The 19,386-nt window shown below is 33.9% G+C and overlaps 1 pseudogene; it reads left to right on the forward strand.

Moving 5' to 3' along the window:
• The first annotated feature begins 15,471 nt into the window (after positions 1-15,471).
• On the forward strand, positions 15,472-18,573 carry LOC138381371 (small ribosomal subunit protein uS2-like; annotated as a pseudogene).
• The last annotated feature ends 813 nt before the right edge of the window (positions 18,574-19,386 follow it).

Here is a 19,386-nt window from a genome sequence, read left to right on the forward strand (position 1 = left end):
TGCTAAATGACCATACAGTCCAATTTGGGGCAGTTTCCAGAGCACAATTGGCATAAATGTGCATAAAATACTCAGTTTCCCAGACATGGATGGGGAAATTGGACGAAGTCTCAATATTTTCTTCTGACAAATTATTTTCTTATCAATATCCTAAAAAATTACACTGTGTAAGCCCACTATCTAGCAAAGAGTAACATCTATTGGACTAAGTTAATCCCTTTGGCAACTATTACCTTACTTGCCCCAATTTATCAATCTGCTGTAGGGAAGATGGACCAAAACATGCCTATCTATAAACAAAAATTTAAAAAATCATGAAAATCCTAGTTGCCTGATGAATTAAGTATGTATAAGCCACTCAGGTGACAAAATGCTGCATAAATTCAATGTATTGTAAGGATAAGTTCATCTTACTGGAAAATTTAATAAAATAATCTTCTGACATCTATTGTTAATCCCCTTTTGTACTTATATCCTGTATCTGCACTGTTATTTTGAGATGTCATACTGAAAACTGTATTGTAAAGATAAAAAGTAGAATTATATTTCAAAATAAATAAATTCATTAACCTTTGCATGATAACTGAAATCAATAAAAATAAAAGAGAAATTGTCTCATACATTTTAAATATGGCTCAGATTTTTTGACCTTTCTGTCCTAACCATGTTATCTTTGGCTCATACAGGGATTTGTTATATAAAAATAACTTACTTCCAGAACTTTTGAATAACCTAATATACCATTAAGTATTATGCATGTCTATTACTACATAACAGAAGACACAGCTGTACAGTTAGACAGTGACCAAATAAGGAATGAATTAGATAAGCCTTTGTTCAAGTGTTCAGGTATTCCAATTCCTAGAAGCTCATTTAGTGTTGCTAAAATGTTCTAAAAGACTAATCAAATATACATAACAATTTACTGACTATATTTGTTTATGTAAGTCTCTCTTCACTAGACTATGACATTCTTGAGGACAATGCTTTTATATCATTCTCCTTTTTTCTCTCTGGAACCTAGAAATACATTATTGTAGTTAAGCAACTGATCTTTAGACTTGGAAAGCCCCGATTTCAAATTCTAATTCTGTTACTTACTAGTTGCAAGATAAGGCACATTGCTTAATGTCTCTGAGCCTCTATTTTCTCATGGTTAAAAGAAGACAGTAAGACTGTGCTCATACGGTTGAATGAAACCATAAGTGAGATAACGTGCATGAAATTGTACCCTGCACACAAAAAGTATGCAAAAATATAGCATCAGTTGCAATAACAGCTCCAGCAGTATCAGCACTAGTGTAATCTGTTACAGCAACAATAAAAAGTGACTGAATAAATTGGATGATGAACATGATTTGTATACTTGCTTTATGCTGGTATCATGATCAATATAAGTATCTTGTTACATTTAAAAATATCTTATACTTACATAAATATAGTTTCTTATTGAAAATTAACTATGATGAGATAGAAAACTAGTTAGTTGGGATCCTAGTGTCCTGAACCCGTGACCTATTGCCTACTAGTTGTCACAGGCAGATACAGGAAACAGAATAGGGACAACAAACAGAAAATAAATGTTACTCATTTATCCTTTGATTCCAAACCCAAGTACCATCTCCTGGTGAACTTGGCCAAATCACTCATGAACATGAAGAATTCTTTGGCACAGGCTTGGCAAATCAAAGGGGCCTAGATCATTACTCTGCTCCCTCTGCCCTATCCTGCTTAATGGGGGAATGAGACATAACACTTTTTTGGTTTATATGGAGTTCTAAGATAGAAAAGCAATTCAGAGAGGAAAAGTGAATTCGAAAGAGATGATTCCCAAAGCCCAGGTGATATAGGAGAAAAGTCATTAACTCCTTTATTCAACAAACTAAAAACATTAAATTGGAGGAATGTACACCAATAGCTCAGATTTTTTAAAGCAGTACTCTTTCTTGGGGTTGAACTATCAGGAAAGCTGCCCTGAGCTCCCTCCAGATGTTAGGGCACCAGGAAAAGATACAGAAATTCACATTTTTAATGAGCAAATTTTATTAAAATTGACAGAAATTTACCAAATATTCAGATATATTTTGAAATAACTTGGACAATAAGTCTTGAAATAATATGAAATAAAAAGATGCAATAAGAGAATTACAAATGTTTTTTAAAGAAAAAAGTGAATAATATATAAGTCAGATAATTCCATGATATTGGTTCTATCTTTAGAATCAGCTGTCCCTTGAAAACAATCACTATTAGTTTAATTTATGGCTAATTATAATTAATACTCTCCCCTCATTTAAATCATTTTTTTAAAAATTAACTTAATCTTGGAATTTATGAATGAAGGTGACTCTTAACCTTCACTATCTGATTTGCTATCTCTTCACTTCCCATCATAAAAATCATGAATAACAAGACATGGTGGTGCACTGTAGTGGTCCTGTAGTCTCGGGAGGTAGGAAGGCAGTAGGTGGTGCCTGTAGTCTCAGCTGCTCATGAGGCTGAGGTGGGAGGATCACTTGAGCCCAGGAATTCCAGGCTGCAGTGAGCTATGATAACACCACTGTACTCCAGCCTGGGCAATAGAGCAAAACTCCATCTCTAAAAAAATAATTTAAAAAGAAAGCCATGAAAAGGGAAGAACTCCACAGGAAAAGAAGAATATTAATTAAGAGACTGCCAGATCCTAAAATAATTACATCTACAATACATGGAGCTAAAGTCAGGTGTATAGACCATGCACAATTAGACCTTGAAAAAAATAGCCAAGGATAGGGAGAAAGGAAAGAGAGATTTCAAAGCATTTTGCTTTACTTCTCTGTCAAAAATCAAGGCCAGCGTCTAAGAAAATGAAGCCATCACTCCTTTACTCTGGTGAAGGAGAAGGACATTTTCTAAGCCTTCCATTCCAGGACCTGGATGGAACTTTCCTCATGTAAAGATGAGAAATCTCCCTACCATAAAAAACAAAAGAATATTTTTAAAAAGATAATAAAAAATGTCTAACTCTTTGGAAGAAGAGATCTATCAATTGATCTTTGCCTCACATCATGGGCTCAAAAAAGTACATTTTAAAAAATCAAACAATAAAATGTATAAAATCGATGTGACTATAAATCTAATTCTACTTGAGTAATAAACATATAAATTTAAAAATTGAAGACCTTTTGAAGAAAATATGAAAATATTTGTAATTAATATTATAAAAAGGATTAATAACTTTAATATATATAAGCTTACATAAATTGGTAAGAAAGTACTAAAACCCCTAATAAATAAGTAGAAAATGTATATGAAATAAACACACAGAAACAAGAAGGAAAATACAAATAGCTAATAAATACACAAATAAATAAATAAATTCATTGTTAATTTAAAATAACTATGAAATGCCACAACTTGCTTATTAGTACTGGAAAGGGTGCCATGAGCTGGACACTTCATTTTTATATACTGCTGGTATCCTAAATAAACTCATACCCTTTGACTATATAATTCTACTTTAAGAAGTCTATTGTAAGTATGGAAACATTTTGTTTGCATATAAAAAGGTTGCATAAATGTTCATTATAATAATGAAAAACTTAAAACAAATTGTGTCAACATTGATAAATAGCAAAATAAATTATTCTACATGAATTTAATAATGTTTATAATCATTAAAAGCATGTTTGAGAAGTATCAAAATAGCATAGGGAAATGCTTTTGTTACTTTAACTGAAAGAAGCACTAAGGCTAAATAAACAGTTTAGGTTTATGTGAAAAAATATAAATGTTCACAGAAGAATTCTCAGAAATGCTCTATCATGGTAGATATGCTTAAGGCATTTTTATTTATTTCTATATGTTCCAAATTTTATAATGGGCAAGAACTAATTTCATTTATGTATTTACTCATATTTAATTTTTAATTTGTTTTGAAATAGAAATATTCACAAGTCATCTCATTGAAAAGAGTGAAAATCTCCCTTCCAAAGTTTGATCTCCTGGTAATTACCACTAACTAAAACTATACCCCCACTTCCAATAGAATGGTGTAAGAACCAGAAAATAGCCTCCCTTCCGCTTTCCTCACGTGACTTTTTTTTTTTGCCCAGTGTAATTATGCCCAAGGAGGAAAGTATGAGTATTCTGACAAACACAAGCCTGAGCATTCCCCTTAACTCAATTACTGACCCTACGCTAGGCTGAATTATTATGAGGACAGGTGCCATGATTAACCCGGGTGCCATGTGATTATACTGCAAGGGTGGTGACTATGTTTGGAGAGTCTGTTCTCTTGGACAGACCAAAGGAGAAGTAGAGAGTCTGTTTCATTGCTTTCTATATTTTCTGAATGCTTTTCCTGAGACCACATTAAAACCTAAGCAGTAGAATGCAATGAACTTTTCAAAATAGTTGCTATTTCTTTGAGGGAAATGCCAAATTAAAATAACTCCATGTGTTTGTTTTGAAGTGTTCCCTAAAGTCAAGTGCCATGTGATTCTCTGAAGCTGGGGACTGGAATCCTTTCTGAAATGCATCTTGAATTTAAAGGTAAACAACTAATGGCAAGCAGCTAAATTTGTGCATAACGAACCAAAGGTAAGATTCCAAATTAAAACCAAAAATCATTCTGATTCCATTATAAAGGTCAAAAAAATTAGCATGACTTTATAGCAGAGTACTTTGTTTATATACAGTATAACTATTTTCTTTAACAAACCTTTTCAAGAGAGAGCTGTCAGTTCAATCTGCATCTTCCATAGAAAGACAACAGAAGGCCGGGCGCGGTGGCTCACGCCTGTAATCCTAGCACTCTGGGAGGCCGAGGTGGGCGGATCGTTTGAGCTCAGGAGTTCGAGACCAGCCTGAGCAAGGGCGAGACCCCATCTCTACTAAAAATAGAAAGAAATTATATGGACAACTAAAATATATATATACAAAAAAAAAATTAGCCGGGCATGGTGGCGCATGCCTGTAGTCCCAGCTACTCGGGAGGCTGAGACAGGAGGATCGCTTGAGCTCAGGAGTTTGAGGTTGCTGTGAGCTAGGCTAACGCCACGGCACTCACTCTAGCCTGGGCAACAGAGTGAGACTCTGTCTCAAAAAAAAAAAAAAAAAAAAAAAAAAAAAAAAAAAAAAAAAAAGAAAGACAACAGAAGAGGTAGACGTGAAAGGTTTTTTACTAGTGTTCTGTTTTTGTTTTTCAAAAACATATGGCTGATGTTTCATACATCATTCAATTTTCAGTAAATAAAGTAAAGAAACTTTTATTCTAGTTCTTCTCTTTATTTCTCAAACCATAGCTTTAAAGACACTGATAAGTATAATCCCCCCTGCTATGATCTTGATAATTCTCATATTCAAGAGGCAAACAAAACCACTTAGTAAGACCAAGATGTTTCTAAGACTTGTGTGTCTTGAGAAAGTATCAGAAAATCCTACAGACCCATTCTGCCAGGCCTTAATTGTCCCCCCAAATGAATGAAAGACCAAATTTTGGAAATGTTCTACAGCTTGTAAACTTAATTTCTTTGTGTCAATTTCAGCGTTGGTGTCTGATCTCAGGTTGCTGCTGACAAAGTGCTCACCACATCCTTCCTTGGGTATGGTGCAATCAGCTATATCCTGCAATGATTCTGACATCCCATCTGTTATTCCACTCACGCTCAAACCACTACCCTTGCAAGCTTTAATTTACAAGAAGTTTTGTCCTCCTACTCTGATTTTTAGATTCAGTTCGAAGGAACTTTAGAAATTATACACTCTACCCACTTAATTTTGCAGATGAGAAAACTTAGTCACCAGAGAGTAAAGAAAGCAATGGCTATAGCCATTCTTTGCCAATTAGCAACTAAGCTAGGATGGAATCTGGGCATGTTTATGCTGGAACTAAGTTCTTTGCACCACACCATGTCCCTACTCATCGAAAAACACTTTCCTTCTTCCTACCCCTCAACAAACTACCCTAAAATGCTTTTAATTCTCTTCTTAAATGTGCAATTTATTCAAGTCATACTTCAAGGAACAACTGAGTTACCCATAACCATTGCCAGCAAAGAGTTTCCTTCCAAAATTATTTAAGATAAGTGACTTAGGGAAGTAATTTTTATGGGAATTCAAAATAAGCAGCAGACGAGGCATGGTGGCTCAATGCTGTAATGCTGGCACTTTGCGGGCCAGATGTGGGAGGATAGCTTGAGTCCAGGAGTTTGAGACAAGCCTGGGCTACACAGTGAGACACTATCTCTGAAAATAGGAAAAAAAAAGTTAAAAATTAAAAAAAAAATCAAACAAAAAACAGTAAAATCCATAAAATCCAGTTTAAAAAATTCAGGAAAGGCTGTCTTCCACATGAAAATTATTCCTAATTCTTTATGGCCAGGAAAAATCTCTCTTCCTAGTCCCAGACATGGTTTGGTTATTCACTTACCAACTGTAGATTTCTACTTAAATATGATAATATCATCACAACAGTAAGAGATATCAATCGTGTAGACTCTAATTTTAAAAGAGATCCTACTATTATGTCCATTTTACGGATGTACCACAATCATTATGAGAAAATGTCTCACCAGAAACAAACTTGTCTCAGTGAATATCATAAACGAACATGTCATTCCTCAATGCCCAAACTTGTGTCCTCATATCCAATTACTCAGCCTCAATATTTTTTGCATCCACATTTTCCACTTCTATAAACATTGCCTTAATTCAGGTTCTCCTCATTTCCTACCTGAAAATATTGCAATTATCTCTCCTTCTATATTTATACTCTCTCAATCCATTCCCCACTCTTTGATTAATCTTTATTAGATGCAGTTAATATGAGGCATTCCCTACCACCATCACTTTAACCATCTTCTTACCTAGAGAAACAGCTTTAAATTTTACCTAAGACAACTTCCATTGATGAAAGATTTTCTTTATTGAGAAAATAAGTTTTAGAACTATTGCCCTTAAGAATAAAATAGAAACTCCTTAGTATGGCACTTAACACCCTCATAATAAAGCTATGTCTGGATATTAGTATTTCTTCTCTAATTTCTCTTCAAACCCTACTTTCCTGCATATTGAGCTATTCGTGCTTCTTGAAATGCCACATTTGCCTTTGACTCCACGTTTTGGATCACACTGCTGTTCTGCCTGGACTGCCTGTTTCTTCATCATTCTCAGCTCCTTTGTAAATGGCCAATATCTTTTATGTTTTGAGGTTAATTTCCTCTTTGAAGCCTTCCTGACTCACCTGGTAGAATTTAATCCACCTCACTTTATTCAACCTCAACAGATTTCAAGTATATACTTTTAACACATTGAAATTATGTTGCAAGTATGTTTTTCCACACTAGACTATAACCTCTTTAGGGAAGAGATTATAGAGCAAAGATAACACATTTATCTTTGTGCATTCGTCAGCTATATACTGTCTGGCACTGAGTGATTTCTAATAAAACAAACTAATGAATAAAAAATGAATGACTTAGTTTGGATTCAAAGAATAGCTTTTGTGTTAATTAAAAAGAAGGGAGTTAAAGGTCAGAAACTTCAGCTAACATAGAAAGGGAGACAATCTTTACTACATCTGGAGTTCTAACAAAAGATCCATATGCAAAGTGAGTAACACGGATAAGAGGTAAAAAAATGCTCTGGAAACTCCCCAGGGCCTTACATTTGGAAAGGGAAGCAAGTAGAGAGCTGGATTTAATCTGCAAGTCAGTATCAGGACCCTCTGACACAGACTCAAACCAAAGCAAAGGTGTCACCTATGAGGAGGACACGCTGCTGGGGAACTTAGAAAACCCCAAGACCAATACTCACTGTTGGGAGATGAAGATAATTCTCCACAAATATCTTATGTTTCTGCAGTTTGAGTCCTCTGAGCAAAGGCATTTATAGCCAACCTAGGATTGTTTGTATAAGGAGACATGACAGGATAGTAAATCTCAGATACACCTGCCTCCCCACAGATGGTCCAAGTCTGTAAAGACGAAACCCTTCCTTCTCCTCCCCAGAGTAAATTTGCTTGTATTCATATATTTCAGAGTAAAGATAAGGTTCTCTTCCTCTGGCAGGTCACCAGAAACCCCATATAAGATCGGAGTTGTTCTTCTGGTTTTCTGTTTTTATTTCTAGGTTATTCTCTTGTAATGTATTTACTTCATGTACAGATACCATCTGGCTCTCACCGAATAATCCTGGCTGGATTGGTATTCAGGAAAACAGTACAAGACAGTACTCTGGATGTTGCTTTTACTATGAGCAATTGAGTAATTAACTGTCTTTTTTTTTTTCTCTATCCAAAGGGCCTTGTGTTTGTTTTCTATAAAATATATATATCCTTACTTCTAAGTAGGGTTTAATCTTAAAACCTTCACAATTCCTGACTTAACACCAAATTATATTTTAATTTTTGTTTATTAGGGAAGTGGTCTTGTGCATTTTTTAAGGAAGGATTGAGGGCAGAACTACTGATATAATGAATGAACATTGCTTTATTTTATTTCCTTGCTTCTTTAACATTTGATGAGTTAACTGCAGTCTCCTGAAATTAATAAAATATTTCAATGTGGTTCCTCAAATAAAGGAAATGTATCATTTCTCACACAGAATTTATATACTTCTCTATGTACCTGGTTGAGGTAAATCTGTCATATTAAGCTTACATAATATCTCTTGAAAATAAAAGTAAGGGAGGGCCAGATTAATAGAATGCACATATGATCAAATTCTAGATTTTTAAACAACTGAAAAAATAGTAAATGAATATGATTTCACATTGTCAGTGACCCAGTGTTTTTTTAAAATTGAGATTTAAAGTAATTAATTTTAATTGAGAGATGCAGAATCATACTGGAAGTCTCCTTTCATTGATCTACTTTTTTGATACGTTTTTAGTTTGATGTTCTGTCAGGTGCAATATTTTTAAAATACTTGGGCTTTAATAACAGTTACTTTCATTTCATCTAATGAAAAAACCCTAATGGATACCGTGGTGACAAAATCTGATTTCCCAACATAAAGCATTGTGCAGCATTGATGTTTCAGCTCTTATCTTTGAACTACCTTTTTCATGCTTCCCATCTACATGATGAAATGATTTGAAATATATATTACACAGACTGTGATCAAGTTATATCCTTTAAGTGTGCTGTTTAAAAATACAACAAACTAAAATATAAAGAGGTAATGTTGTTCTTCTCACAGCTTGAAAAGTCACGGCACCATTTCTTCTCTCCTTTCAAACTCATAACAGGTTAAGTAATAGAACTCTAAATAAGGACAGGTAACAATGGTGAGCTGAAGAGTCCTCTTCTCTAAGAAATCTCCAACTTCACTTTAATTATAGCTGTTGAGTGTCAAAGGACATGAAATACAGAGAAGCCAAGAATGAAAAGAAGTATTGGATAATCTTCAGTGTGGTTTTAACAGCACCATTTATAGAAATCACTAGAAAAACAGTCATTGGGATGATGTAAAATTAGAATTATGAAAAAACTCAAGAATATGCCTTCAGTAATAATCCCACACCATTTAATGAATTGATGAAGTATCCTAATGGGTATTTTCCTCATCAGCTTTTAAATTATGCAAAATTATGTGCCAAAGCTTCTATATAATTTGTGTAATTAGAAACAAACTCTGCCCTTCATTATGCATATTTCCCTTTAATTTTTATGTATGCTACACATTTAAATATCTTGTCCTTTTCAAAACTTGAATGTATATACTCATGTTAAGTAGCGAGGCCCTAGTAACTAACTTCTTCCCGTTCCCCTAACTTTGCTCCCACCTGATTTTTGTGTATAAGAGCCACAGCCACAAAACTATTTGATGGGCAAGAATTTAAATCCCTAAGAGCTTTTCTTTTCTGGAATTTCTAAACCTGGTAAATTCGCTTGGTAACAATGACTGCAGTATTACTGACTTCTTGGCTTCTTCTCTTTATGGGCCCAATAGATTAGTTCCATGATATGAAATGACACCATACTCCTAATCCTAGCCATCTGTTTTTTAAATTGCCCTTTGGTTATACTAAGTACTAAGAAAGAAAACTTGATGAGAAAGTAGAATATATGGACATAGTAAAAATAAACTAGCTTATTGACAATACAGTAATATCACTACACATAGACACATATACACATACACACAGAGGAGCATTTTTTTGTAATGTGCAGTAACATGTATATGTCCTAAGCTATTTAATAATTTAAAAGGATAACTATAATAAACATTATCCATTGAGGAAAATAGTGATCAGATGACCAGACAAGAGGTCTAGAGTGTCAATCATAGATCTACTACAAATTAATTAATGTGACGGTGAGCAAGTACTTAATCTTGGCTTCTTTTTCTAAAAAAATGATACAAAATTATTTCTAAATTTCCTTCTATATCGAATTTTAAATTATTGGCTACAGATTTAGTCAAGTTATATTATTGTCCTGCTCTTCTTATATGATATGAGCACTATCTGATTAATATTTAAGATTATTCTTTTCCTTTATTATTTTGGTTCTAAGTCATTTGGTTTTATCTCAAGATAAAACTGATTTGGATAGTGTCCATCAGAAAGATTAATAAACTCACAGACTATATGTACATCTAGATATTAAATTTGACTATAAATTGCATGAGAATTACTTTGCTATAGTACTTTTTACCTGCAGTAAATTCTAAATTACTTTATATCACTCAAGCCTTTTGTTTCCAAATATTTTCTAAAATGGATATTTATATAAACAAAACAATTTCTTCACTGACCTTGCTTTGTAACCAAATACCATGAATGACATTTTTAGTAATGTCCTAAGATAACATTTTTGTCCAGTCACAAAGTATGCAATGAATATAAACTATTTCAAGCAATAAAGGAATAAAGAGGTACTATATGACTTTTGTCTCTAAGAGACAAAATTGAATTGAGAAAGAAGGAGCAGTAGATGGGAGTAAAAATAACAGAAACAACACTGATAACAAAATGAATAAACAGAAAACTAACATATGCAGACAACCTCTACAGAGCCAACTATGTGAAGCCACACCTACATGGCCAACTTTAGAAAACCTATGATCCATCACTAAACAAATCGTATAGACAAACAAAATATAATGAGAAAGATATCCATGTTTCAAAAATAAATACAACCATTTAATAAAGTGATGCATTCCCTAATAAAAGTATGGTCAAGTTCTATGTCTATGTAAAATAACTTCTAGACATTAGATAAACAAGGAAAAGGTACACTCACATGTTTGCATTGTAACTTTGATTATCTGGGCAACAGATCACCACATGCATTACATCATTGGAACCGACTAATTATATATTAAACAATTTTATAAAACCAAAGTCCCCAGTATTTATAATATTCTATTCTATTTTTTTATTTTTTTTCTCATTATTTTTCTTTCTTTTATATTTACGGGGGTACAAAAATTTAGGTTACATACATTGCCTTTGCCCCACCCTACTCAGAACTTCAAGCATGCTCATCCTCCAGAGGGTGTGCACCACACCCATTAGGTGTGAATATACTCATTCACCCTCCCCCCACATGCCCAACACCCCATGAATGTTACTACTAAATGTGCACATAAATGTTGATCAGTTAATACCAATTTGATGGTGAGTACATGTGGCACTTGTTTTTCCATTCTTGTGGTACTTCACTTAGTAGAATGGGATCCAGCTCTACCAAGGATAATACAAGAGGTGCTAGATCACCATTGTTTTTTGTGGCTGAGTAGAACTCCATGGTTTACATATACCACATTTTATTAATCTACTAATGCATTGATGGAAACTTGGGTTGTTTCTACATCTTTGCAATTGTGAATGTGCTGCTATAAACATTTTATAGGATGTATGCTTTTCCTTTGGGTAGAAACCCAGTAATGGGTTTGCTGGATCAAATGGTAATTCCACCTTTACCACTTTGAGGTATTTCCATATTGCTTTCCACAGAGTCTGTACTAGTTTGTAGTCCCACTAGCAGTGTATGAGTGTTCCTATCTCTCTGCATCCACGCCAACATTTTTTGTTTTGGGACTTTTTGATAAAAGCCATTCTCACTGGAGTTAAGTGATAATCTCATTGTGATTTTGATTTGCACTTCCCTGATGATTAGAGATGTTGAGCATTTATTTATATGTTTTTTGGCCATTAATCTGTCTTCTTTTGAAAAGTTTCTGTTCGTGTCCTCTGCCCACATTTTAGTGGTGTTGTTTGACTTTTTCTTTCTGATTTAGATCAAGTAGGATTTGCTTTATGAATCTGGATGCACCTGAGTTAGGTGCATATATATTTAGAATTGTTATGTCTGCTTGTTGAATTGTACTCTTTTTTTATTGATACAAGATATTTTACATATTTATGCAATACATGTCATTATTTGTTACATGCATAAAATATATAATGATAAAGTCAGGATATTTCAGGTGTCCATCTTGAGTATTTATTATTTCTATGTTGTGGTAACACTTCAAATCCTCTATTCTGGCTACTTTGGAATATTAATACAATACATTATTGCTAACTATAGTCATCCTTCTCTGCTATTGAACATTGGAGCTTATTTTTTCTATTTAATTGTATGTTTAATTCACAATCATGGGCTATAAAAATGGTAGACTCAAAGGATTCACACTTCAGTAAATATGGTACTATTGTTTCCTCATATTATTGGCAGATATTAGCAAAATAGGAAGAAACCATTGTTATCCAATACCATGAAAATTTCAGAAAGATATGTGTTTCTACTCTTTGAATTGCATTACTTTCAAAATCTCCTTTAACATATTAACATGCACTTATAATTATCTGACCATATTATTCATAGGAATTAATAGTGTCACCCTGATTCTTTTCATGAAGTATAAAACCATTAAATTGTACATATTTGGAACATTAGAAAACTTAGACTAATAGATATTATAACAATGAGACAAAGGCATAAGACAAAATGAAAACCAAATACAGCCTTCATTTTGATGTATTAACATGATTTTTCTCCAACATAGACTGTATACCTAATATAACACAATACATAACCCCTAAATTTTATATTCTAAAGCAGAATAGTAAAATATTCCTTGTCTCTGTGAAATTTTAAAATGAAAAAATTCTCTTATACATGATACATAAAGGTTTCACTTACCTATAAAATATCAAATGCATAGGAATATTAACATTTAAAAAAATCCATACTTCCTAAGGAAATTTATGGATTAACAAGAATCACCAATCACTACTAGAAAGAGAAAAGTATCCTTTCTTTTGTGTACTCATAGAAAAATCATTGCAATTTTTTTCTCATGATGGTTAAGATAATAAGTTCTTACAAAAAATAAATGTTTCTTTTTATGGGCTTTGAAACATGCCTAAATGGTTTCTTTCTTTCTTTCTTTCTTTTCCTTCTTTCTTTCTTTGCTAGTTAAAATGAAGTGGATATTGGCTGTAAGCTAGGAAACTAATTCCATTTTTTAAATGACTGTAGCTTGAATATATTTAAAGAAAATGATTTTCATTTGCTTCTACCATACAATAGCAGCAGCAAAGTTTGGCAAGAGATTTGGGCTCCACATTATCATAGCACTACAGACATGGAAATATTCATAGACTCATTTATCTTAACACTGCATTGGTATTATTTTCTCTGGGAAAAAATGTTTTAAAAGATGCAGAAAATTCTTCTTTCTATTGGAATCAGTAGGAGGCAAATATATAAATTTATAACAGAATCAGAATTAATGAACTATAAAACATTTGACAGGATTACTTTCAAGAAGAAAAAGGGAAAAATTTTATTAATTACTTTATGAAAATTTTCCATCTAAAATTTTCTTGCTTTCATTTGTTTAAGCATGCATTTTCTTTATATCATTATTTATACTTTATTAAGCCATAAAATATTTATCTAGTGACAATAAAAATACTCATCAAGTACAGACTAAACAAATTCCCAAGTACTAATTTTGGAGCTTCAACATGGCAACTGGTAGAAAAATAAGGCAATATCATTTTATTAAAAGGAGTTAAAATTCATATGAATTAATCCAAGTATAAAAGTTACCCTGTTGTATAGAATCAATTAGAACAGATGTCAATGCCTTCAACTCGACAAGCATTTCGGAAAAAAGAAAATTTCAGGCCCAACTTGGAATCAATTATTTCATTGCAGTCAATTTACCTACCCTGTAGGATAATGGTGATTATTCAGCAAGGAAAAGTACTAACTGGTACATCACCAACACTTGTATTTTAACACAGGTTAATAGCACTTATCTGCCCTGAGTTGAAAGAGGTTTGAGATGAGAAGGAACCAGCATAAGAGCTCTGGAAACATGAAAAAATAAGCAGTTTCAACACCTCCAAAGGGTTACAGTAGGCCTGCAGTAACAGACCCTAACCTAAGGGAAATTGTGGAAATGTCATCTATGGAATTCAGAATATGGATGGCAAATAAGATGAATAGGATTGATGAGAAAGTTGAAAACTAACACAAAGAAACAAAAAAAAAAATCAATACATGAATAAAAAATTCTCTAAATAGATAGATAAGAAAAGATATAACAGAACCTAAGGAAATGAAAGAGTAATTTAGAGAATTTCAAAATATAGCAGAAAACTTTTAACAACAGACTAGACCAAGTAGAAGAAAAATCTTGGAGCTTGAAGACAAGGCTTTCAAATTAACCCAGTCATTCAAAAATGTAGAAAAAGCAATAAAAAGAATGATCACTCAGAGAGATGTGGACTATGTAAAATGGACCAATATAAGAATTATAGGTATGCCTGAGGGAAAAGACGACAAAGGAAAACCTATTTGAGGGAATAATTGAGGAAAATTTCCCTGGTATCACCAAACATTTAGATATTCAGATACAAGATGATCATTGAACACCTGGAAAATTCATAGAAAATAGGACATCACCAAGACACATATCAGTCTGACCAAAATCAGAATGAAGGAGAATATTTCACAAACCACCAGATGTAAGTAACAACTAGCTTACAAAGAAAAACCCATCAGCCTAACAGCAGACTTCTCAGAAGAGACCTTACTTATAAGCCAGAAGACATTGAGGTCCCATTTTTAATCTTCTTAAACAGATTAAATGGTAGCCAAGAATCTTGTATCCTAAAAAACTAAGTTTCACAAATGAAAGAGAAATGAAATCTTTCCTAGACAAGCAAATAATAAGGGAATTTCTCACCATTACACCAGCACTACAGGAAATGTTCAAAAGTGCTCTATTCATGAAACAGAACAATCAATACCTGACAGTATAAAACCCTCAAAAGTTAAAGCTCACAGCTCTTATAAAACAGTAGCAAAAAGGGGAGGGGAACAAAATCACAAGGTATTATTCAACATGATGAACAGACCAGTATCTCAAATATCAATACTATCACAGAATGTAAATGGTCTTAATGCTCCACTTAAAAGATACAGATTGCCTGAATGGATGAAAAAACAAAACCCAAGCATGTTACCTCCAAGAAATCCATCTAACTCACAAGGACTCTCACAGATTCAGGGTAAAGGAATTAAAAAACAAAATCAATGTACACAAATCAGTAGCATTTATGTATACTAATAACAGTCAAGTGGAGAGTCAAATCAAAAACATAATAACATTTACAGTAGCTGCAAAGAAAATACGTAGTAATATACTTCACCAAGGAGATGAAAGATCTATACAGTGAGAACTACAAAACACTGATTAAAGAATCATAGATGACACAAATAAAATAGGAAAACATCTCATACTCATGGATTGGAAGAATCAACATTTTCAAAATGTTCATACTGCCCAATGTAATTTACAGGTTGAATGAAATTTCCATCAAAATACCAATGTCATTTTTCACAGATATAGACAAATTAATCCTAAACTTCATATGGAACCAGAAAGGACCCCGAATTGCCAAAGCAATTTTATACAAAAAGAACAAATGAAAAACCATCACATTACCTGTCTTCAAATTATACTACAAGGCTATAGTAACAAAAACAGCATGGTACTGGTATAAAAGTTGAGACACAGACCAATAGAACAGAGTAAAGAACCCAGAAATAAAACCATAAAGCTACAACCAATTGATCTTTGACAAATCAGACAAAAACATACACTGGGAAAAGTATGCTCTATTCAATAAATGGCACTGGGAAGACTGGATAGCCACATGCAAAAGAATGAAACAGGACCCCTATCTCTCACCATATACAAAAATTAATTCAAGGTGGATTAAAGACTTAAATGTAAGACCTGAAACCATAAAAATTCTAGAAGAACAAATGTACAAAAAACTCCTGTAGACATTGGTCTAGGCAAAAAATTTCTAACTAAAACCCAAATGGATAATAGAACAGCAAGAAAAATAAATAAATTGGACTTAATTAAATTTGAAAGTTTCTACACAAGGGAGATTATCAGCAGAGTAAATAGACAACCTACAGAATGGGACAAAATATTTGCAAACTGTACATCTGACAAAGAACTACTATCCAGAATACACAAAGAACTGAAACAAATCAGCAAAAAAATAAAAATAAATATATAACCCCATTAAAAATGAGCAAAAGACATGAACAGAGTCTTTACAAAAGAAAATTGACAAATAACCAACAAACACATAGGAAAGCACTCAATGTCACTAATCATCAGGGAAATGCAAATTAAAACACAATGAAATACCATCTTATCCCTACCAGAATGGACATTATTAAAAAATAAAAAAACAATAAATATCAGTATGGATGTGTTAAAAAAAAGAATGCTTCTACACTGTTGTTGAACTATAAATTAGTAAAACCTTTTTGGAAAACAGTATGGAGAGTCCTCAAAGGACTAAAAGACCTAACCATTCCATCCAGCAATCCTGCTACTGGGTACCTACCCAAAGGATAAGCCATTATATCAAAAAGACACCTGTATCCAAATGTTTATTGCAGCATAATTCACAATTGCATAGATATGGAATCAACCTTAGTGCCTCAACTGATGAGTGGATAAAGAAAATGTGATATATACACATACATACACACACACACACACACACACACACACCATGGAGTACTACTCAGCCATAAGAGGAATGACACAATGCCTTTTGCAGCAACTTAAATGGAAATGCAGAACATTATCCTAAGCAAAGTATTTCAGGAATGGAAAAACAAATACCACATGTTCTCATTAATAAGTAAAATTTAATGATGCATATATATAGTCATGCAGTGGTGTAAAGATGTTGGAAACAAAGAATGGGGTGGGTGAGAGGAGGGTAATAAATGAAAACATACCTATTAGGTACAATGAACACTACTCTGGTGATAGGAACACTAAAAGCCCTGACTTCAGCATTATACAGTTCATCCATGTAACAAAAACACTTGTACCTTCTTAATATTTTGAAAATTAAAAAAGTAAATAAAAATAAAATAAAATACAAATAGAAAAAATTTGAGCATAGAAATAGATGTAATTTCTTTCTTTTCCTATGAAAGAACTTTTAAATTTTAAAATAGACCGAATACAGAGAAGTATCAACATTTTCAAAAGCACAGATAGCCCAAGATACTGAGAGGAACAAAATGGGATAAATGCCTTATGTTAAAAGTAGATGTTTACTTTCTGTGCTACCAAGAGAGGGGTCCATACAACACTGTTACAGATTCCCAGTGCCAGTGTAACATAAAGGGAAACTCATAATTTCCGGAGCCCTTGAGGTCCTGCAAATGAAGGCTGTTGTCCTCAAACTCCTTGCAGCAGGAACCCCTTTCAGTGGCACCAACCTTGACTCTTAAATGATGAGGGCATATACAAATGGAAAAGTGATGGCATCTATGTCATAACTCTGAAGAGGACCTGGGAAAAGTTTCTGCTGGCTGCCTGTGCCATTGTTCCCATTGAAACTGGGCTAATGTCAGTGTCATAACCTCCAGGGATAATGGCCAGAGGGCTGTGTTGAAGTTTGCTGCTGCCATTGGAACCATTCCTATTGCTGGTCATGTCACTCCTGAAACCTTCACGAACCAGATCCAGGCTGCCTTCCAAGGGCCACATCTCCTGGTGGCTACTGGTTCCAGGGCTGACCAACAGCCTCTCACAGAGGCATCTTACGTTAACCTGCCTACCCTTGCTATGTGTAACACAAATGCTCCTCTGTGTTATGTGAACACTGTTATCCCATGCAAGGGAGCTCACTCAGTGGGTCTGATGTGGTGGATGATGGCCCTGGAAATTCTGTGTATGTATGGCACCATCTCCCATGAGCACCCATGGGAGACCATTCCTGATCTCTGCATCTACAGAGATCTTGAAGAGATTGAAAAGGAAAAGTGAACCACTGCTGAAAATGTTGTGATCAAGGAGGAATCTCAGGTTGAATGGACTGCTCCAGCTCCTGAGTGTACTGCTACTCAACCTAAAGTTGCAGACTGGTCTGAAGGCATGCAGATGCCCTCTGGACCTAATCAGCAGTTTTCCCCACTGAAAACTGGAGCACTGCCTGCCACAGAAGCCTGGTCTGCTCCTCCAACTGCTCAGGCCACCGAATGGGTAGAAACAACCACTGAGTGGTCTTAAGCTGTTTTTCCACAGGCTCTTAAGAAAGATGGAAATAAGTTTGATGGAAAAAAAATATCACTTTCAAAACAACAGATGGCTATCTTCCTAGTAAGCTTTTAAGTTTATAAATCATAATAAACTGCTATTAATCTGTTCTGGAAAATGTCTGACACAAAGCCATGTATATTGTGATGGGCTTGATAATGATTTAAAAATGTCTTCCATTAGTTCTTAAGATAGCTTTGGAATTTGGGGGAGAAATTAATTTATTTGATCCTTGCAAATATTCCATGAACTGGTTAAATGAAAAAGACAGGATACATAAACTCATTTCCTGGCAGGATATAAGAGTGAAATCCATCCCACTGATTGGCTATCCACAGAAACATTGAAGTTCTTTTGCAGGGTAACTGAGAGACTGAACAAGGACTCTAATAAAAGCCTATTGTTTCCATAGGAATGAGAAGTTATGCCCAAACAAGAAGCCAATCAACCATAGTAATTTAGCAACCTGAAATCACTTCAATTTGACCAATCTTACTGAAAAACAATTACAGTCTTGAAAATAGAAAAGACTAAGTGGTTATCCAGGGAGCAACTCAGTGGGGTAACATTTTTGAAGGTTCACAGACTGAGAGTTCAAATATGCAACATATTTAAGGAAAGTGCTTGCAGAAAATACCCTAATGTTCTAAGAATAAATTTACTGTCAAGGAAGAAATGTAGTTAAGAGTTCTTATCAACTTTAAGATGCTTCAGTTTTAGGAAGAGGCATTTAAACAGAAATAATTTGGATTGTTGCCATTTCATCTACCTCACTAACTCATACCT

Source organism: Eulemur rufifrons, chromosome 3 (genome assembly GCF_041146395.1).
Source record: "Eulemur rufifrons isolate Redbay chromosome 3, OSU_ERuf_1, whole genome shotgun sequence".
Taxonomy (NCBI): Eukaryota; Metazoa; Chordata; class Mammalia; order Primates; family Lemuridae; genus Eulemur; species Eulemur rufifrons.